Below are 24,711 nucleotides of genomic sequence, written 5' to 3'. Positions count from 1 at the left end.
CCATTTAATTGTAAATACCCATTAGAAACACATCAAGACCTGAATTCAGCTGTTTGAGCGAATTTATTGAAACCCCTAAGCATTTCCTTCACCGCGTACAGATTGCTTTCAACGAGTTTACATGGAGAGGAACGACATAATTTGCACAAATTTGACCGCCTTTAAAATTATAATATTGCAGCGATTTAATTCAGTCCACCCATTACAAAATATCAACAGCTAAATGCAGTTGTTTGTGACTATTTTATTTTTTTTTTCATACAGAAAGCGCTGCATTCAGCAGTGTGTTAGACATGATGAGCTCCGAGATGTCCGACTGAGAATTATAAATGACTGCACGTCTTTTAAAGGCATTTAAATAAAAACACTCCAGCGATTCAACACCATAAATATAGAAGAATATTCTAAAGACCTGCATTGGGTGCAAATGACGTTTTTCATAGGCTTAACTAACATGAGATGCACGGCTGCATTTATGTGTCTGTTAACAAAGACATCATTTGCACGTCTTTTAAAGGTATTTTAATACAAACACTCCAGCGATTCAACACAATAATAGTTCAGTCATATAATAAAAAGTTTAAATGCTTGCTTATTTCTGCTTTTCGGCTCAACCGCACGGCAACGCGACGCGGCTTTGAAGCAGGCGCTCATCACTTATTCCAGTATGGCAAGCCGTTTTAACCTAAAATACACATATTAATCCACTATGGTGTTCTGTGCTGGCCCTTTTACCCGAAGGCTGCCAGGTTTGCTTCTCCAAGCCAACATTTAAAGTTTGTCATCGAACTTTAGCTTCTAGTTATTATTATAGTTATTATTCTTATGACCTAAGAAAATTTCTGACAGCTACTCCTCCGAGGCCTTTGAAGCCACAAGGCCCAAACTTGGCAGAGACCTGGGCCCTTGTCCCGAAAGATATGCTATATCTATTTGGACTGATCAGATGTACAGTTGATTTATTATTAATTTTTGAATATGACAAATTTCACAATGAATTACATGGGCTGAGAAAAAATGCGCCCTCTAACAGTAATACCTCTCGACTGAAGAGGCGGGATTCAAACCTCTTACTTACAGTCACTCTGAAAACGGTGGAAATAGAAATAAATACCGCCTTAAAAATGTAAATATTACAGCGATTTAACTCTAAATACCCATTAGAACATATCAACAGCTAAATTCAGTGGTTTGTGAGTATTTCTTGTAAAAGAAAAGCTCGCACCCCTCAGCGCTTATACAAGCCGTCGGCATGTACTCTCTCTGTATGTGCTCATAAACAACATAATTTGCACGAATTAGAACGCCTTTAAAATTAATATATTTCAGCGATTTATTTGTAAATACCGATTAGAACACATCAACAAATCAGCCTTTTGTGATCTGTTTTATTTCAAAGTTAAAGCACTGTCTTCAGCAAATGTGTTATACAGACGAGCTTTCACGGATCGGAGCTAACTTACCCGACTGAGAATTATACATGACTGCACGTCTTTTAAAAGCATTTAAATAAAAACACTCCAGCAATCCAACACAATCAATATACAAGAATATTTTAAAGAACTACATTAGCTGCAAATGAGCTTTTCAGTTTCACTAACGAACATGTTACCGAGCTGTGACTTACTTTCACTTTGAATTTGGTGGAAATGTATATAAATAATGCCTTTAAAATTACAATATTCCAGCCATTTAATTGTAAATACCCATTAGAACACATCAAGACCTGAATTCAGCTGTTTGAGCAAATTTATTGAAAACCCTAAGCATTTCCTTCACCGCCCACAGATTGCTTTCAACGAGTATAAATGGAGACGAACAACATAATTTGCACGAATTAGAACGCCTTTAAAATCACAATATTGCAGCGATTTAATTCAGTCCACACATTAAAAAATATCAACAGCTAAATGCAGTTGTTTGTGAGCATTTTGTTTTCATACAGAGAGCGCTGCATTCAGCAGTGTGTTAGACATGAGCTCCGAGATGTCCGACTGAGAATTATACATGACTGCACGTCTTTTAAAGGCATTTAAATAAAAACACTCCAGCGATTCAACACAATAAATATAGAAGAATATTTTTAAAGACCTGCATTGGGTGCAAATTACGTTTTTCATAGGCTTAACTAACTAACATGAGATGCACGGCTGCATTTATGTGTCTGTTAACAAAGACATAATTTGCACGTCTTTTAAAGGTATTTTAATACAAACACTCCAGCGATTCAACACAATAATAGTTTAGTCATATAATAAAAAGTTTAAATGCTTGCTTATTTCTGCTTTTCGGCTCAACCGCACGGCAACGCGACGCGGCTTTGAAGCAGGCGCTCATCACTTATTCCAGTATGGCAAGCCGTTTTAACCTAAAATACACATATTAATCCACTAAGGTGTTCTGGGCTGGCCCTTTTGCCCGAAGGCTGCCCAATTTGGCTCTCCAAGCCAACATTTAAAGTTTGTCATCGAACTTTAGCTTCTAGTTATTATTAAAATTCTTCTGAGACTAAAATTCTATACGCTACTCCTCCTAGAGCTTTAAGGCTACAAGCCCCAAACTCGGCGGAGCCCTGGGCCCTGGTCACCAAAGTGTTGCTATATCTTTTTGGAATGATCAGACTTACAGTTGATTTAATATTAATTTTTTTACATGAAAAATTTCTATGGGATTTCAATGGGCTGAGAAAAAATGCGCCATCTAAAGGCGCAATACCTCTCCACTGAAGAGGCGGGACTCAAACCTCTTACTTACAGTCACTCTGAAATCGGTGGAAATACAAATAAATACCGCCTTAAAAATTCAAATATTACAGCGATTTAACTCTAAATACCCATTAGAACATATCAACAGCTAAATTCAGTGGTTTGTGAGTAGTTCTTGTAAGAGAAAAGCTCGCACCCTTCAGCGCTTATACAAGCCGTCAGCACTAGGCTTCTCTCTCTCGACATGTGCTCACAAACAACATAAATTGCACGAATTAGAACGCCTTGAAAGTAAATATATTTCAGCGATTTGTTTGTAAATACCCATTAGAACACATCAACAAATCATGCCTTTTGAGATCTGTTTTATTTCAAAGTTAAAGCACTGTCTTCAGCAAATGTGTTATACAGACGAGCTTTTACGGATCGGAGCTAACCTGACTGAGAATTATACATGACTGCACGTCTTTTAAAAGCATTTAAATAAAAACACTCCAGCGATCCAACACAATAAATATACAAGAATATTTTAAAGAACTACATTAGCTGCAAATGAGCTGTTCAATAGGTTTCACTAACTAACATTTTACCGAGCTGAGACTTACTTTCACTTTGATTTCGGTGGAAAATGCATATAAATAACGCCTTTAAAATTACAATATTCCAGCCATTTAATAGTAAATACCCATTAGAAACACATCAAGACCTGAATTCAGCTGTTTGAGCGAATTTATTGAAACCCCTAAGCATTTCCTTCACCGCGTACAGATTGCTTTCAACGAGTTTACATGGATACGAACGACAAAATTTGCACAAATTTGACCGCCTTTAAAATTACAATATTGCAGCGATTTAATTCAGTCCACCCATTAGAAAATATCAACAGCTAAATGCAGTTGTTTGTGACTATTTTTTTTTTTTTCATACAGAAAGCGCTGCATTCAGCCGTGTGTTAGACATGAGCTCCGAGATGTCCGACTGAGAATTATACATGACTGTACGTATTTTAAAGGCATTTAAATAAAAACACTCCAGCGATTCAACACAATAAATATAGAAGAATATTTTAAAGACCTGCATTGGGTGCAAATGACGTTTTTCATAGGCTTAACTAACATGAGATGCACGGCTGCATTTATGTGTCTGTTAACAAAGACATCATTTGCACGTCTTTTAAAGGTATTTTAATACAAACACTCCGGCGATTCAACACAATAATAGTTCAGTCATATAATAAAAAGTTTAAATGCTTGCTTATTTCTGCTTTTCGGCTCAACCGCACGGCAACGCAACGCGGCTTTGAAGCAGGCATCACTTATTCCAGTATGGCAAGCCGTTTTAACCTAAAATACACATATTAATCCAATATGGTGTTCTGGGCTGGCCCTTTTGCCCGAAGCCTGCCCGGTTTGCTTCTCCAAGCCAACATTTAAAGTTTGTCATCGAACTTTAGCTTCTAGTTATTATTAAAATTCTTCTGAGACTAAAATTCTATACGCTACTCCTCCTAGAGCTTTAAGGCTACAAGCCCCAAACTCGGCGGAGCCCTGGGCCCTGGTCACCAAAGTGTTGCTATATCTTTTTGGAATGATCAGACTTACAGTTGATTTAATATTAATTTTTTTACATGAAAAATTTCTATGGGATTTCAATGGGCTGAGAAAAAATGCGCCATCTAAAGGCGCAATACCTCTCCACTGAAGAGGCGGGATTCAAACCTCTTACTTACAGTCACTCTGAAATCGGTGGAAATACAAATAAATACCGCCTTAAAAATTCAAATATTAAAGCGATTTAACTCTAAATACCCATTAGAACATATCAACAGCTAAATTCAGTGGTTTGTGAGTAGTTCTTGTAAGAGAAAAGCTCGCACCCTTCAGCGCTTATACAAGCCGTCAGCACTAGGCTTCTCTCTCTCGACATGTGCTCACAAACAACATAAATTGCACGAATTAGAACGCCTTTAAAGTAAATATATTTCAGCGATTTGTTTGTAAATACCCATTAGAACACATCAACAAATCATGCCTTTTGAGATCTGTTTTATTTCAAAGTTAAAGCACTGTCTTCAGCAAATGTGTTATACAGACGAGCTTTCACGGATCGGAGCTAACCTGACTGAGAATTATACATGACTGCACGTCTTTTAAAAGCATTTAAATAAAAACACTCCAGCGATCCAACACAATCAATATACAAGAATATTTTAAAGAACTACATTAGCTGCAAATGAGCTGTTCAATAGGTTTCACTAGATGTTACCGAGCTGAGACTTACTTTCACTTTGATTTCGGTGGAAAATGCATATAAATAACGCCTTTAAAATTACAATATTCCAGCCATTTAATAGTAAATACCCATTAGAAACACATCAAGACCTGAATTCAGCTGTTTGAGCGAATTTATTGAAACCCCTAAGCATTTCCTTCACCGCGCACAGATTGCTTTCAACGAGTTTACATGGATACGAACGACAAAATTTGCACAAATTTGACCGCCTTTAAAATTACAATAATGCAGCGATTTAATTCAGTCCACCCATTAGAAAATATCAACAGCTAAATGCGGTTGTTTGTGAGCATTTTGTTTTCATACAGAGAGCGCTGCATTCAGCAGTGTGTTAGACATGAGCTCCGAGATGTCCGACTGAGAATTATACATGACTGCACGTCTTTTAAAGGCATTTAAATAAAAACACTCCAGCGATTCAACACAATAAATATAGAAGAATATTTTAAAGACCTGCATTGGGTGCAAATGACGTTTTTCATAGGCTTAACTAACATGAGATGCACGGCTGCATTTATGTGTCTGTTAACAAAGACATCATTTGCACGTCTTTTAAAGGTATTTTAATACAAACACTCCGGCGATTCAACACAATAATAGTTCAGTCATATAATAAAAAGTTTAAATGCTTGCTTATTTCTGCTTTTCGGCTCAACCGCACGGCAACGCAACGCGGCTTTGAAGCAGGCATCACTTATTCCAGTATGGCAAGCCGTTTTAACCTAAAATACACATATTAATCCAATATGGTGTTCTGGGCTGGCCCTTTTGCCCGAAGCCTGCCCGGTTTGCTTCTCCAAGCCAACATTTAAAGTTTGTCATCGAACTTTAGCTTCTAGTTATTATTATTATTATTCTTATGACCTACAGAAATTTCTGACAGCTACTCCTCCGAGGCCTTTGAAGCCACAAGGCCCAAACTTGGCAGAGACCTGGGCCCTTGTCCCGAAAGAGTTGCTATATCTATTTGGACTGATCAGATGTACAGTTGATTTATTATTAATTTTTGAATATGACAAATTTCCCAATGAAATACATGGGCTGAGAAAAAATGCGCCCTCTAACAGTAATACCTCTCGACTGAACAGGCGGGACTCAAACCTCTTACTTACAGTCACTCTGAAATCGGTGGAAATACAAATAAATACCGCCTTAAAAATTTTAATATTACAGCGATTTAACTCTAAATACCGATTAGAACATATCAACAGCTAAATTCAGTGGTTTGTGAGTAGTTCTTGTAAAAGAAAAGCTCGCACCCTTCAGCGCTTATACAAGCCGTCATCATGTACTCTCTCTGTATGTGCTCATTAACAACATAATTTGCACGAATTAGAACGCCTTTAAAATTAATATATTTCAGTGATTTATTTGTAAATACCCATTAGAACACATCAACGGCTACATTCAGCTGTGAGCTGTTTTGTGTAAAAGTTAAACCGCTGTCTTTACAGATTGTCTTACAGATGAGCTTCACATCTCCGTCTGAGAATTATACATGACTGCACGTCTTTTAAAAGCATTTAAATAAAAACACTCCAGCGATCCAACACAATAAATATACAAGAATATTTTAAAGAACTACATTAGCTGCAAATGAGCTTTTCAATACGTTTCAGTAACGAACATGTTACCGAGCTTTGACTTACTTTCACTTTGAACTCGGTGGAAAATGCATATAAATAATGCCTTTAAAATTACAATATTCCAGCCATTTAATTGTAAATACCCATTAGAACACATCAAGACCTGAATTCAGCTGTTTGAGAGAATTTATTGAAAACCCTAAGCATTTCCTTCACCGCATATGGTTGCCTTCAACGAGTATACATGGAGACGAATGACATAATTTGCACGAATTTGACCGCCTTTAAAATTACAATATTGCAGCGATTTAATTCAGTCCACCCATTAGAAAATATCAACAGCTAAATGCAGTTGTTTGTGAGCATTTTGTTTTCACCCAGAGAGCGATGTATTCAGCAGTGTGTTAGACATGAGCTCCGAGATGTCCGTCTGAGAATTATACATGACTGCACGTCTTTTAAAGGCATTTAAATACAAACACTCCAGCGATTGCACACAATAAATATATAAGAATATTTTAAAGACCTACATTGAGTGCAAATGACTTTTTTCACAGGCTTAACTAACTAACATTGAATGCACTGCTCAGTCTTCATCTGCATCAAAGACATCATTTGCACGTCTTTTAAAGGTATTTAAATACAAACACTCCAGCGATTAAACACAATTATAGTAGAGTAATATATTACACAGCTTAAATGCTTGCTTATTAATGCTTTTAGGCTCAACCGCACAGCAACACTTTCAAGCACGCGCTGCACACTTGTTGTATGGCAAGCTGTTTTAACCTAAAATACACATAAATCCTCTATGGCAAGCTGTTTAGCCTAAAATATACTAAGCATTTCTTATCGTAATAGCATTTTTACTAGCAACAATTCAATCAGAGAGCTCTAAGTGTTCTGGGCTGGCCCTTTTGCCCGAAGGCTGCCCAATTTGGCTCTCCAAGCCAACATTTAAAGTTTGTCATCGAACTTTAGCTTCTACCCAGGTAGCCAGCGGAATCGGGCCGATTGCGGCTGAGTGCCGGCTCACTCGGCTGTGTTCTGGCAGCGGCTCGCCAGGAGTGAGCCGGCTCTGGCCCAGCAATGGTTGCCGGATTTGGCTAGGCTTTGGATATGCGGATCTGGCCCGATTCTGGTTGAGAAACGGCACATTTAGACACATTCAGCCTGACTATGGGCCATAAGTGTAAGTCCCAAAAATGTCAAAAATTCAGGTTTTACTCCTTGTGTAAATATTTTGTCCCCACAATACAGATTAAAACACATAAACACTTAACTTAATTACAAAATTGCTAAAATATTTTTTTTTTAACAAAATGCCTGAGATGTCAAATCTTTTCCCAGTCAATGTTATTTATTTAATTGTATTACTATTTTAAATAATATTCTATTATTTTTGTCAGGCCAACCATGGACTTTGTTTATAATTTAAAAATGTTCACTTCATCTAAATTATGACACTTTCATGTTGTTCTGCACCCCAAAAATAGAACCGTATATGTCTGTAACAGAGCTAATAAAATGCTTTCAACATGTTTCCCCTTTATAACACCATTTTCAGGCTTGATAATCATAATGTGGCATAATTGCAAAAACTTTTAGCAAAATTTGATTTGAAATGTTATAACCGTGATTTTATGGCCAAACACAAATCCAAAAGCAAAATTTAATGAGTAGTATGAACCAATAATTGACCTTCAGCTGACATCTTCTGGTTATGAAATAAGTGAGTGACACTGTTATGATGTTTTATTAATAACTGATATGTTATATATTTAAAAATAATTGTACATACATTCTCTCTCTCTCTCTCTCTCTCTCTCTATATATATATATATATATATATGTGTGTGTGTGTGTGTGTGTGTGTGTGTTTATTTATTTATTTATTTATTTTTTGGGGGGCCAGGGAAATATAACAAGGTATAATTAACTAAATGTACACCTCAGATGATAAAAATTAAATTAATAAAATTGTTATAAATATAACTTTGACTATTTTACACCTCACGTGCGAAGCCCGCGAAGGAACCAGAGGCTATATAAGCTGCGATCAGTTCACATCACGCGCACAGCCGGACTCCCTTTGATTGAGTGGACATCGCTCGACGGAAGAGCTTTCTTCAGGTAAAGTATTTTTGTGTACATAAGTGTAAAATCAACGGACTGTTATTTAAATGTACAATATCTAAAACTACTGTTCACATAAACGAGTCTTTCCGTCTTTATTTTTTATGGCCCGCTCTTCAGCACCGTTGACCGTTAATGCCGTTATCTGTATGACGTCATTTGCGCAGATCTGCTAGAATTGAGAAAACCTCACATTCATGTCGGTCAAGGTAACATTAGTTAAAAAATATATTAATTTTACAATTATCAACAATAACATTATCAGATTTGAGTTGTGTTGTCTCAGATTTGACATACAGCGAGAGAGAGAGAGAGCGCGCGCGTTCAGTGTGCGTCAGTGTCGCGCGCTCTCTCTCTCTCTCTCGCTGTATGTGAGATAGAGCGAGCAAGAGACAGAAAGACTTAAGCCAATGTAGCCTATCCTTATGAGAATAATAATTCTTTTTTTTTTTAATAACGAATTACAATAAAAGTAAAACATTAGGCTTGCATATACAGGGAATAAAAGTCATATACAAGTAAAATAATTAATTTTAATAATGAAAACTATTTCTTTTTCTTTCTTTTTTTTTTTGTCAGATTGTCATCCGATTGTTGTAAGTGATCAACTCATTCTGCATCTTGGATTTGCCATGTTCAACACACTGATGAGTAAGTAATAACCTATTAAAAATCAATACATTTCAATTTGTACAGATATATGCATACCCCCCCCCCCCCCCCCTTGTTTTTGTGTCAGTAGCAGCTGAACCCCAAAGGCTCCACAGCATTGAGCGCCTTTGGCTTTGCAGGTATATTTTTTTCAGCTGACTGTCAAACTAATTCACAATATTTGTATACAGCAGTTTTTATTCATGTATTCATTAGTGTTAGTGAATAGTGAAATAGTGTGCCTTTCTGCTGTACTTCTTCTAATCTTTTTGTGATTGCTTTTTCATATTTTTTGTCAGATTTGTCAAGATCATCTGAAAAAAGTGTATCTGTGCCATGTAAGTAATTTAATGTTATATTTTGCCATGTGTAAGTATATGGTTTATTTTAGGAAATTCAAATCAGATGGTCCATAATATCTTAAGATTAATTTTGTTGTACCAAGTCAGCGTGTTGTGAGTGTTTATTTTAAGTTTTACCGAAATTTTTACATGTTACATTTTAAATACTCTTATTATTTGTATAGCTGTAAACTGCATTGTTTCACAGGCTGTGATATTTGCCAATAAGTTAATTGCCAAGTAGTGACACACAGAGTGCCAGAACTTTTATAGGACTCTTTCTTTTTGTAATTTTTAAACTGTAAAATTGTATTAGGTTAAAATTAAATAATAAATTAAATATATTAAACATACATTATTATTAAACATAATAAAGTCTGAAAAAAAGTGGTCTGAATAAGATGACTGTTTAATCACATAAAGTGATTTTTTTTTTCAAAGCTTCATGTTTAAATAGGCAAACTTGTGCCCCATATGACTGACAATTTTCTTTTAAAAATATTTTCTGCAAATATAGCAGTGTGATGCAGAGAGAAACCGAGAAGTTTATAAGAGTGCCATAGTGGAAGAAGAGAGCATGTCCTACAACAAAAGAATTTCTTCCTAAGGTAAGCTCCAAATATTGTTACCATTCACCACCGAGATCACTGAGACCTGACTAACTATGTGTCAATATGTGTCCCCTCTTTATCTCTTTCTTTCATTTATTGTCTCTCCTTTAGGAAACCTTGAGGTCCTGATCGTTCTTAAAGTTTCTATAGTGTTTTTATGCATTTGTTGATGTTTTTATTTTTTCAATAATAAATTAAATAAACGTTTCTCGTACAGTATTTATATGGTGTCATTCTTACTTGGGGGCAGGGGTGAGAGTGAGTGGCATGTGTGTGTGTGATATTTGTGGAAAGAACATTTAAAAAAAAAAAAAAAAACCTGGAGGAAATCATGAATAATACATTTTTGTAGTTTTTAAGGAACCATTTAATTACATGAACAGTTACACCTATCCAAGTAGGCTATATACTTTAGCAAACAAGCTAATATTGCTTAAATTTCGTTATTAATTAAATAAATAGGTCTGTATTTCATATACATTTCCATTTGGAATCCAGACTCGGGCCAGCCTGCTAACTGTATAATGTATGCCGGCGTGATTGCGGCCCGATGCCGGCAGTTCCGGTTCAGTTTCGGCAGCCGGACACGGGCCAGTACCGGCTAACTGTATAATCTCTGCTGGCGCGATTGCGGGCCGATGCCGGCAGTGTCGGCTCAGTTTCGGCACCCGGACTCGGGCCAGTGTATTCAGGCCGATTCTGGCGCGTCATTCATTACCGGAATTCACAAGAGTCCGGCAACCGGATCCGGGCCGAGTCATTTCTTCCGGATTGCCGGATTTGGGCCAGTACTGGGCCAGATGTTTTTGGCTACCTGGGTAGTTATTATTAAGTTGGCTTGAGAGAGCCAACTTACTGATATTCTATTTAAACTTATTATTATTAAGTTGGCTTGAGAGAGCCAACTTATTGATATTCTATTTAAACTTATTAAGTTGGCTTGAGAAAGCCAACTTACTGATATTCTATTTTCTTCCTATCCAAAATTTTCTGACTGTATCTCCTCCTAGAGCTTTAACTCTACAAACTCCAAACTCAGTCCATATCTTCAGTCTGGTCTGACTCGAGTTGCTATATCTTTTCTAACTGATCGGACTTACAGTTTTCGTAAAAATGCCGATTAAAACTGGGAAAAATCCCATTGACTAACATTGACGGAATGTTCAAATGAGCCAAGACTTTTCAAACTCCAACTGTCAAAATTCAAATTTAAACTCCCAGAATCCTTTGAGACTCAATCAGGCTTCCCTTCTATGAACTATATTTCTAATCCATTCAAACTCATTCAAGCTCATCTATCTTTCTATCTAAGTCATGCTAACAGTATGCTAATCATGCTCAAATCATGCTAGCGACTTGCTAGTCATGCTAAAATCATGCTACCGACTTGCTAGTCATGCTCGAATCATGCTAGTGACTTGCTAGTCATGCTAGCATAATGCTAGTGACTTGCTAGTCATGCTAGAATCATGCTAGCGACTTGCTAGTCATGCTAAAATCATGCTAGCGACTTGCTAGTCATGCTAAAATCATGCTAGCGACTTGCTAATCATGCTAAAATCATGCTAGCGACTTTGCTATCCATGCTAAAATCATGCTAGTGACTTGCTAGTCATGTTAAAATCATGCTAGCGACTTGCTAGTCATGCTATAATCGTGCTAGTGACATGCTAGTCATGCTAAAATCATGCTAGTGACATGCTAGTCATGTTAGTAATCATGCTAGTGACTTGCTAGTCATGCTAGAATCGTGCTAGTGACATGCTAGTCATGCTAAAATCATGCTAGTGACTTGCTAGTCATGCTAGAATCGTGCTAGAATCATGCTAGCGACTTGCTAGTCATGTTAAAATCATGCTAGCGACTTGCTAATCATGATAAAATCATGCTAGCGACTTTGCTATTCATGCTAAAATCATGCTAGTGACTTGCTAGTCATGTTAAAATCATGCTAGCGACTTGCTAGTCATGCTAAAATCGTGCTAGCGACTTGCTAGTCATGCTAAAATTATGCTAGCAACATGCTAAAAACATGCTAGTAAACACCCTGGGTACCCTAGTAACCACATAGCAACACCCTAGCAACCACCACAGGCATCATAGCAACCGCATAGCAACACCCTAGCAACCACCACAGGCACCATAGCAACCGCATAGCAACACCTTAGCAACCACCCCGAGTACCTTAGCAACCACATAGGAACACCCTAGCAACCACCCCGGGTACCTTAGCAACCACATAGCAACACCTTAGCAACCACCCCGGGTACCTTAGCAACCGCATATGAACACCCTAGCAACCACCTCGGGTACCTTAGCAACCGCATAGTAACACCTTAGCAACCGCATATCAACACCTTAGCAACCACCCCAGGTACCCTAGCAACCACCCTGAGCACCCTAGCATCTATCTATCTATCTATCTATCTATCTATCTATCTATCTATCTATCTATCTATCTATCTATCTATCTATCTATCTATCTATCTATCTATCTATCTATCTATCTATCTATCTAATCTTCAAGCTTAAAACTGCTGAAAACTTCAAACTATTTCAGACTGAAAACAGTCAAACTTTTAAAACTTTTACAAACTTTAAAAACTATTTTAAACTATCTGGTCAGACTTTCTCAAGCCAACTTCAAAGTTTGTCTTGACGAACTTTTTTATCTAGTTATTATTATTATTAGTGGTGCTTGCCATAGGCAAAGCATCACTATTACTATTCGACATACTTATTATTAGTGGTGCTTGCCATAGGCAAAGCATCACTATTACTATTGTTCATACTTATTATTCTTCTTCTTCTTCTTCTTCTTCTTCTTCTTCTTCTTCTTACTTCTTCCGTACGTTTTTCGGCGCGTAACTAGTCCCGCAGTTTTTGTCGTAGACCCTCGAAACGGGCGTCAAATCGTGCGTCCTATATAGACTCGGTGTGCTATGACTTTTATAAGGGATCGGGGGTACGATGATGTCACACGGGGCAAAAAACCACCCCAAAATTTACAACGACAATGCATTACGGCCAACTTTAACGGGACGTAGCGCAGACCCAGAATTTCGTAGAAACGCGTGATTCACCACAACTGGAGAGGCTGTCAAGCTGTGCAAGAACACATCTCGCAATGGGGTATAAGTTGTACCCCTGGGGCGCAAATGCCCCTCTTTCATTCAAATTTTGGCGCGCCCCTCGTCCCGCAATTTTTGTCGTAGACCCTCGAAATGGGCGTCAAATTGTGCGGCCAATATGGGAATGTAGATCCCCGACTTTTATAAGCGATCAGGGGTACGATGATGTCACCTGGGGTAAAAATTCGGCCCCAAAATCCCATAGACAACGCATGGGGACGAATTTTGACGGAACGTAGCGCCAAGCAAGAATTTCGTAGAAACACGTGATTCGCCACATGTGGAGAGGCTATCAAGCTGTGCGAGAAGATTCCTCGCAATGGGGTAAAAGTTGTACCCCTGAGGTGCAAGAGCTCTCCAAATTTGCCCCATTGACTTTCTATGGTAAGGGACGTCCCATGAAAACCCATTGTAATTTACATAGGGGTTTTGCATTGGGCATAACTCAGCATCACATTGGCCTAGAGACATGGAGGCGGGCTCATTTTACTCAGATGGCCAATCAGAGTCTCCGGATCATCATGAAGGTGTCAAGCCACGCCCTAGCAACCATTTAGGGCACCCTAGCAACTGATCCCATAGACTTCCATTATAAGGGCCCAGATGCATATCTCTGGATCAGAGTGTCATAGAGACATGGGGGCGGACTCCTTTGAGTCGGGGCAGCAAACGCCCAATCACCAATCAACATTGACACTCCCTAGCAACCAAACAGAGTACCCTAGCAACCCAAAGCCACACAGCCATATCTTCAGACCTGAATGTCACAGAGACATGGGGGTTGGTTTATATCACTCATACTGGCAACTACACTTTACAGTGTCGTCATTGGCCACTCCCTAGCAACCAAACAGAGTACCCTAGCAACCCAAAGCCACACAGGCATATCTTCGGACCTGAATGTCACAGAGACATGGGGGTTGGTTTATATCACTCATACTGGCAACTACACTTTACAGTGTCGTCATTGGCCACTCCCTAGCAACCAAACAGAGTACCCTAGCAACCCAAAGCCACACAGGCATATCTTCACACCTGAATGTCACAGAGACATGGGGGTTGGTTTAAATCACTCATACTGGCAACTACACTTTACATTGTCAATATTGGCCACTCCCTAGCAACCAAACAGAGTACCCTAGCAACCTAAAGCCACACAGGCATATCTTCTGACCTGAATGTCACAGAGACATGGGGGTTGGTTTATATCACTCATACTGGCAACTACACTTTACAGTGTCGTCATTGGCCACTCCCTAGCAACCAAACAGATTACCCTAGCAACCAATTAGCAAGACCTATATTTTTGTATCAGAATGTCGCATAGACATGGGAGTTGCTACTTTTGACTCATGCTAGCTAACTCTCGACATGCTACACATGCTAGCACTCAATAGCTTCATGCTAATAGCAATTAGCTAAGGGCTAATAAGGCAAAGACCTCTATAACACTCCATAGTAATGATCTTTGACAACTAGCAACTGCATAGCAACACCCTAGCAACCACCCCGGGTACCCTAGCAACGGACCTAGCAACCAGCCCGGGTACCATAGCAACCGCATAGCAACACCCTAGCAACCCCACCGGATTCCCTAGCAACCACATAGCACCACCATATCAACCACCCCGGGTACCCTAGCAACCGCATAGCAACACCCTAGCAACCACCCCGGGTACCATAGCAACGGCCCTAGCAACCACCCTGGGTACCCTAGCAACCATATAGCAACACCCTAGCAACCACCCCGGGTACCATAACAACGGCCCTAGCAACCACCCCGGGTACCATAGCAACCGCATAGCAACACCCTAGCAACCACCCCGGATACCCTAGCAACCGCATAGCAACGGCCCTAGCAACCACCCAAGTACCCTAGCAACCGCATAGCAACTGCCCTAGTAACCACCTGAGTTCCATAGCAACCGCATAGCAACACCTTAGCAACCACCCTGGGTACCCTAGCAACCGCATAGCAACACCCTAGCAACCACCCCGAGTACCCTAGTAACGGCCCTAGCAACCACCCCGTGTACCCTAGTAACCAATTACATCACCCTAGCAACCGAGGGCCGAGTTTTGCCACCGCAAGCACCACTCACATTTTCTTCAGGAAATGTACATATCTAGTTATTATTATAATTCTTACTTCTTCCGTACAGATTTCGGCGCGTAACTAGTCCCGCAGTTTTTGTCGTAGACCCTCGAAACGGGCGTCAAATCGTGCGTCCTATATAGACTCGGTGTGCTATGACTTTTATAAGCGATCGGGGGTACGATGATGTCACACGGGGCAAAAAACCACCCCAAAATTTACAACGACAATGCATTACGGCCAACTTTGACGGGACGTAGCGCAGACCCAGAATTTCGTAGAAACACGTGATTCACCACATTTGGAGAGACTGTCAAGCTGTGCGAGAACATATCTCGCAATGGGGTGTAAGTTGTACCCCTGGGGCGCAAATGCCCCTCTTTCGTTCAAATTTTGGCGCGTCCCTCGTCCCGCAATTTTTGTCGTAGACCCTCGAAATGGGCGTCAAATTGTGCGGCCAATACGGGAATGTAAATCCCCGACTTTTATAAGCGATCAGGGGTACGATGATGTCACCTGGGGTAATAATTCGGCCCCAAAATCCCATAGACAAAGCATTGGGACGAATTTTGACGGGACGTAGCTCCAAGCAAGAATTTCGTAGAAACACGTGATTCGCCACATCTGGAGAGGCTATCAAGCTGTGCGAGAAGACTCCTCGCAATGGGGTAAAAGTTGTACCCCTGGGGTGCAAGAGCTCTCTAAATTTGCCCCATTGACTTTCTATGGTAAGGGACGTCCCATGAAAACCCATGGTAATTTACATAGGGATTTTGCATTGGGCATAACTCAGCATCACATTGGCCTAGAGACATGGAGGCGGGCTCATTTTACTCAGATGGCCAATCAGACTCTACGGATCATCATGAAGGTGTCAAGCCACGCCCTAGCAACCATTTAAGGCACCCTAGCAACTGATCCCATAGACTTCCATTATAAGGGCACAGATGCATATCTCTGGATCAGAGTATCATAGAGACATGGGGGCGGACTCCTTTGAGTCGGGGCAGCAAACGCCCAATCACCAATCAAAATTGACACTCCCTAGCAACCAAACAGAGTACCCTAGCAACCCAAAGCCACACAGGCATATCTTCAGACCTGAATGTCACAGAGACATGGGGGTTGGTTTAAATTACTCATACTGGCAACTACACTTTACAGTGTAGTTATTGGCCACTCCCTAGCAACCAAAGAGAGTACCCTAGCAACCCAAAACCACACAGGCATATCTTCAGACCTGAATGTCACAGAGACATGGGGGTTGGTTTAAATCACTCATACTGGCAACTACACTTTACAGTGTCATCATTGGCCACTCCCTAGCAACCAAACAGAGTACCCTAGCAACCTAAAGCCAAACAAGCATATCTTTTGACCTGAATGTCACAGAGATATGGGGGTTGGTTTATATCACTCATACTGGCAACTACACTTTACAGTGTCGTCATTGGCCACTCCCTAGCAACCAAACAGAGTACCCTAGCAACCAATCAGCAAGACCTATATTTTTGTATCAGAATGACGCATAGACATGGGAGTTGCTACTTTTGACTCATGCTAGCAAACTCTCAACATGCTACACATGCTAGCACTCTATAGCTTCATGCTAATAGCAATTAGCTAAGGGCTAATCAGGCAAAGACCTCTATAACACTCCATAGTAATGATCTTTGACAAGTAGCAACTGCATACCAACGCCATAGCAACTAGCCCGGGTACCTTAGCAACGGCCCTAGCAACCACCCGGGTACCCTAGCAACCGCATAGCAACGGCCCTAGCAACCACCCAAGTACCCCAGCAACCACCCTGGGTACCCTAGCAACTGCCCTAGCAACCACTCAGAGTACCCTAGCAACCACATAGCAACACCCTAGCAACCACCCCAGGTACCCTAGCAACCACATAGCAACACCTTAGCAACCACCCTGGGAACCCTAGCAACGGCCCTAGCAACCACCCCGGGTACCCTAGCAACCGCATAGCAACACCCTAGCAACCACCCCGGGTACCCTAGCAACGGCCCTAGCAACCACCCCGGGTACCATAGCAACCGCATAGCAACACCTTAGCAACCACCCTAGGTACCCTAGCAACGGCCCTAGCAACCACCCCGGGTACCCTAGCAACCACCCTGAGTACCCTAGCAACGGCCATAGTAACCAGCCCGGGTACCTTAGAAACTGCATAGCAACACCCTAGCAACCACCCCGGGTACCATATCAACGGCCCTAGCAACCATCATGGGTGCCATAGCAACTGCATATCAACACCCTAGCAACCGAGGGCCGAGTTTTGCCACTGCAAGCACCACACACATTTTCTTCAGGAAATGTACATATCTAGTTAGTGGTGCTTGCCATAGGCAAAGCATCACTATTACTATTGTTCATACTTATTCTTCTTCTTCTTCTTCTTCTTCTTCTTCTTCTTCTTCTTCTTACTTCTTCCGTACGTTTTTCGGCGCGTAACTAGTCCCGCAGTTTTTGTCGTAGACCCTCGAAACGGGTGTCAAATCGTGCGTCCTATATAGACTCGGTGTGCTATGACTTTTATAAGGGATCGGGGGTACGATGATGTCACACGGGGCAAAAAAACACCCCAAAATTTACAACGACAATGCATTACGGCCAACTTTAACGGGACGTAGCGGAGACCCAGAATTTCGTAGAAACACGTGATTCACCACAATTGGAGAGGCTGTCAAGCTGTGCAAGAACACATCTCGCAATGGGGTGTAAGTTGTACCCCTGGGGCCCAAATGCCCCTCTTTCATTCAAATTTTGGCGCGCCCCTTGTCCCGCAATTTTTGTCGTAGACCCTCGAAATGGGCGTCAAATTGTGCGGCCAATATGGGAATGTAGATCCCCGACTTTTATAAGCGATCAGGGGTACGATGATGTCACCTGGGGTAATAATTCGGCCCCAAAATCCCATAGACAACGCATGGGGACGAATTTTGACGGGACGTAGCGCCAAGCAAGAATTTCGTAGAAACACGTGATTCGCCACATCTGGAGAGGCTATCAAGCTGTGCGAGAAGACTCCTCGCAATGGGGTTAAAGTTGTACCCCTGGGGTGCAAGAGCTCTCAAAATTTGCCCCATTGACTTTCTATGGTAAGGGACGTCCCATGAAAACCCATTGTAATTTACATAGGGATTTTGCATTGGGCATAACTCAGCATCACATTGGCCTAGAGACATGGAGGCGGGCTCATTTTACTCAGATGGCCAATCAGACTCTCCGAATCATCATGAAGGTGTCAAGCCACGCCCTAGCAACCATTTAGGGCACCCTAGCAACTGATCCCATAGACTTCCATTATAAGGGCCCAGATGCATATCTCTGGATCAGAGTGTCATAGAGACATGGGGGCGGACTCCTTTGAGTCGGGGCAGCAAACGCCCAATCACCAATCAACATTGACACTCCCTAGCAACCAAACAGAGTACCCTAGCAACCCAAAGCCACACAGGCATATCTTCAGACCTGAATGTCACAGAGACATGGGAGTTGGTTTATATCACTAATACTGGCAACTACAATTTACAGTGTCGTCATTGGCCACTCCCTAGCAACCAAACAGAGTACCCTAGCAACCCAAAGCCACACAGGCATATCTTCAGACTTGAATGTCACAGAGACATGGGGGTTGGTTTATATCACTCATACTGGCAACTACACTTTACAGTGTCGTCATTAGCCACTCCCTAGCAACCAAACAGAGTACCCTAGCAACCAATTAGCAAGACCTATATCTTTGTATCAGAATGTCGCATAGACATGGGAGTTGCTACTTTTGGCTCATGCTAGCAAACTCTCAACATGCTACACATGCTAGCACTCAATGGCTACATGCTAATAGCAATTAGCTAAGGGCTAATCAGGCAAAGACCTCTATATCACTCCATAGTAATGATCTTTGACAACTAGCAACTGCCTACCAATGCCCTAGCAACTAGTCCGGGTACCTTAGCAACGACCCTAGCAACCACCCAAGTACCCTAGCAACCACATAGCAACGGCCCTAGTAACCACCTAAGTACCCCAGCAACCACCCTGGGTACCCTAGCAACTGCCCTAGCAACCACTCCGAGTACCCTAGCAACCACATAGCAACACCCTAGCAACCACCCCAGGTACCCTAGCAACCACATAGCAACACCTTAGCAACCACCCTGGGTACCCTAGCAACGGCCCTAGCAACCACCCCGGGTACCTTAGCAACCGCATAGCAACACCCTATCAACCACCCCGGGTACCATAGCAACGGCCCTAGCAACCACCCCGGGTACCATAGCAACCACATAGCAACACCCTAGCAACCACCCCAGGCACCCTAGCAACCACATAGCAACACCCTAGCAACCACCCCGGGTACCCTAGCAACCGCATAGCAACACCCTAGCAACCACCCCAGGTACCCTAGCAACCGCATAGCAACACCCTAGCAACCACCACGGGTACCCTAGCAACCGCATAGCAACACCTTAGCAACCACTCTGGGTACCCTAGCAACGGCCCTAGCAACCACCCGGGTACCCTAGCAACCACCCCAGGTACCCTAGCAACGGCCATAGCAACCACCCCGGGTACCCTAGCAACCGCATAGCAGCACCCTAGCAACCACCCCGTGTACCCTAGCAACTGCATAGCAACACCCTAGCAACCACCTCGGGTACCATAGCAACGGCCCTAGCAACCATCATGGGTGCCATAGCAACTGCATATCAACACCCTAGCAACCGAGGGCCGAGTTTTGCCACTGCAAGCACCACACACATTTTCTTCAGGAAATGTACATATCTAGTTAGTGGTGCTTGCCATAGGCAAAGCATCACTATTACTGTTGTGCGTGCTTATTATTATTATTATTATTATTATTATTATTCTTACTTCTTCCGTACGTTTTTCGGCGCGTAACTAGTCCCGCAGTTTTTGTCATAGACCCTCGAAACGGGCGTCAAATCGTGCGTCCTATATAGATTCGGTGTGCTATGACTTTTATAAGCGATCGGGGGTACGATGACATCACACGGGGGGCAAAAGCGACCCTAAATTTACAACAACAATGCATTACGGCCAACTTTAACGGGACGTAGCGCAGACCCCGAATTTCGTAGAAACACGTGATTCACCACAACTGGAGAGGCTGTCAAGCTGTGCGAGAACACATCTCGCAATGGGGTGTAAGTTGTACCCCTGGGGCGCAAATGCCCCTCTTTTATTCAAATTTTGGCGCGCCCCTCGTCCCGCAATTTTTGTCGTAGACCCTCGAAATGGGTGTCAAATTGTGCGGCCAATAGGGGAATGTAGATCCCCGACTTTTATAAGCGAACAGGGGTACGATGATGTCACAGCCAATTTTTATTCGGCCCCAAAATCCCATAGACAACGCATTGGGACGAATTTTGACGGGACGTAGCGCCAAGCAAGAATTTCGTAGAAACATGTGATTCGCCACATCTGGAGAGGCTATCAAGCTGTGCGAGACGAGTCCTCGCAATGGGGTAAAAGTTGTACCCCTGGGGTGCAAGAGCTCTCCAAATTTGCCCCATTGACTTATAATGGTAAGGGACGTCCCATGAAAACCCATGGTAATTTACATAGGGATTTTGCATTGGGCATAACTCAGCATCACATTGGCCTAGAGACATGGAGGCGGGCTCGTTTTACTCAGATGGCCAATCAGACTCTCCGGATCATCATGAAGGTGTCAAGCCACGCCCTAGCAACCATTTAGGGCACCCTAGCAACTGATCCCATAGACTTCCATTATAAGGGCCCAGATGCATATCTCTGGATCAGAGTGTCATAGAGACATGGGGGTGGACTCCTTTGAGTCGGGGCAGCAAACGCCCAATCACCAATCAACATTGACACTCCCTAGCAACCAAACAGAGTACCCTAGCAACCCAAAGTCACACAGGCATATCTTCAGACCTGAATGTCACAGAGACATGGGGGTTGGTTTATATCACTCATACTGGCAACTACACTTTACAGTGTCGTCATTGGCCACTCCCTAGCAACCAAACAGAGTACCCTAGCAACCAATTAGCAAGACCTATATCTTTGTATCAAAATGTCACATAGACATGGGAGTTGCTACTTTTGACTCATGCTAGCAAACTCTCAACATGCTACACATGCTAGCACTCAATGGCTGCATGCTAATAGCAATTAGCTAAGGGCTAATCAATCAAAGACCTCTATAACACTCCATAGTAATGATCTTTGACATATAGCAACTGCCTACCAATGCCCTAGCAACTACCCCGGGTACCTTAGGAACGGCCCTAGCAACCACCCAAGTACCATAGCAACCGCATAGCAACACCTTAGCAACCACCCTGGTTACCCTAGCAACCACATAGCAACACCCTAGCAACCATCCTGGGTACCCTAGCAACCGCATAGCAACACCCTAGCAACCACACTGGGTACCCTAGCAACGGCCCTAGCAACCACTCCGAGTACCCTAGCAACCACATAGCAACGCCCTAGCAACCACCCTTGTTACCATAGCAACCACATAGCAACACCCTAGCAACCACCCTGGTTACCCTAGCAACTGCATAGCAACACCCTAGCAACCATCCTGGGTACCCTAGCAACCGCATAGCAACACCCTAACAACCACCCTGGGTACCCTAGCAACGGCCCTAGCAACTACTCCGAGTACCCTAGCAACCACATAGCAACGCCCTAGCAACCACCCTGGTTACCATAGCAACCACATAGCAACACCCTAGCAACCATCCTGGGTACCCTAGTAATGGCCCTAGCAACCACCCCGGGTACCCTAGCAACCGCATAGCAACACCCTAGCAACCGCCCCGGATACCCTAGCAACCGAATAGTAACACCCTAGCAACAACCCCTGGTACCTTAGCAACCGCATAGCAACCACCCCGGGTACCATAGCAACCGCATAGCAACACCCTAGCAACCATCCTGGGTACCCTAGCAACCGCATAGCGTCACCCTAGCAACCACCCCGGGTACCATAGCAACCGCATAGCAACACCCTAGCAACCATCCTGGGTACCCTAGCAACCGCATAGCGTCACCCTAGCAACCACCCTAGGTACCCTAGCAACCGCATAGCAACACCCTAGCAACCACCCCGGATACCCTAGCAACGGCCCTAGCAACCACCCCGGGTACCATAGCAACCGCATAGCAACACCCTAGCAACCATCCTGGGTACCCTAGCAACCGCATAGCGTCACCCTAGCAACCACCCTGGGTACCCTAGCAACCGCATAGCAACACCCTAGCAACCACCCCGGGTACCATAGCAACGGCCCTAGCAACCATCATGGGTGCCATAGCAACTGCATATCAACACCCTAGCAACCGAGGGCCGAGTTTTGCATCTGCAAGCACCACTCACATTTTCTTCAGGAAATGTACATATCTAGTATTACTATTACTGTTCGCCCTGACAAAACTTCGGCACGCTACTCCTCCCACAATGTTTGTCGTAGATCCATGAATGAGGTGTCAAATCGACCGACTCATTGAGGAGAGGTGTGCTATGACTTTTCTAAGCGATCGGACCTAAGATGTTCAAACAGCGGAAGAAAAAGCGGGCTAAAAAATCCCATTGATTTACAATGGCAGAATGTCTGTTAATTTGAATCCCAACTGTCACTTTCTCATACACACACACACAGTCCCATAGGAACTTCGGTGGGTAATTTTCCGGAACCGTTTGCCGTAGACCCATGAATGAGGTGTCAAATGTTGCGGCTTATTGAGGAGAGGTGTGCTATGACTTTTCGGAGCGATTGTAGGTACAATGTTCAAACAGCTCACGAAAAAGCGGGCAAAAATGTCCCATAGACTTTCATTGGCAGAATGTTCATGCAGGCCCATAGGAACTTTGGCGTGTAACTCGTCCCGAACCGTTTGTCGTAGACCCATGAATGAGGTGTCAAATCGACCGGCTTATTGAGGAGAGGTGTGCTATGAATTTTTGAAGTGATCGGGCGTACGATTATCGTAAAGCGGGCGAGAAATTTGGCCAAAATCTCCCATAGACTTAACATTGCCATACAATTTGTGATATATCTTTGGATCAGAAAGTCACAGGTTTGTCGGTTTGGACTCGGCCTATAAGTAGTGACCTATGATCTTCATAGCCACACCTTAGCAACTTTAGCAACCAATTACATCACCCTAGCAACCGAGGGCAGAGTTTTGCCACTGCAAGCACCACTCACATTTTCTTCAGGAAATGTACATATCTAGTTAGTGGTGCTTGCCATAGGCAAAGCATCACTATTACTATTCGACATACTTATTATTAGTGGTGCTTGCCATAGGCAAAGCATCACTATTACTATCTCACATACTTATTCTTCTTCTTCTTCTTCTTCTTCTTACTTCTTCCGTACGTTTTTCGGCGCGTAACTAGTCCCGCAGTTTTTGTCGTAGACCCTCGAAACGAAGTCAAATCGTGTGTCCTGTATAGACTCGGTGTGCTATGACTTTTATAAGGGATCGGGGGTACGATGATGTCACACGGGGCAAAAAACCACCCCAAAATTTACAACGACAATGCATTACGGCCAACTTTAACGGGACGTAGCGCAGACCCAGAATTTCGTAGAAACACGTGATTCACCACAACTGGAGAGGCTGTCAAGCTGTGCGAGAACACATCTCGCAATGGGGTGTAAGTTGTACCCCTGGGGCGCAGATGCCCCTCTTTCGTTCAAATTTTGGTGCGCCCCTCGTCCCGCAATTTTTGACGTAGACCCTCAAAATATGCGTCAAATTGTGCGGCCAATACGGGAATGTAGATCCCCGACTTTTATAAGCGATCAGGGGTACGATGATGTCACAGCCAATTTTTATTCGGCCCCAAAATCCCATAGACAACACATTGGGACGAATTTTGACGGGACGTAGTGCCAAGCAAGAATTTCGTAGAAACACGTGATTCGCCACATCTGGAGAGGCTATCAAGCTGTGCGAGAAGACTCCTCGCAATGGGGTAAAAGTTGTACCCCTGGGGTGCAAGAGCTCTCCAAATTTCCCCCATTGACTTTCTATGGTAAGGGACGTCCCATGAAAACCCATTGTAATTTACATAGGGATTTTGCATTGGGCATAACTCAGCATCACATTGGCCTAGAGACATGGAGGC

The 24,711-nt window shown here is 42.7% G+C and overlaps 1 pseudogene; it reads left to right on the top strand.

Moving 5' to 3' along the window:
- The window catches only part of LOC141325708 (uncharacterized), a 486,213-nt pseudogene that overhangs the window by 132,160 nt on the left and 329,342 nt on the right, over window positions 1-24,711 (top strand).

The sequence above is a fragment of the Garra rufa genome, chromosome 2, assembly GCF_049309525.1.
Source record: "Garra rufa chromosome 2, GarRuf1.0, whole genome shotgun sequence".
Lineage (NCBI taxonomy): Eukaryota > Metazoa > Chordata > Actinopteri > Cypriniformes > Cyprinidae > Garra > Garra rufa.
This window is presented reverse-complemented; position numbering and strand designations above follow the sequence as displayed.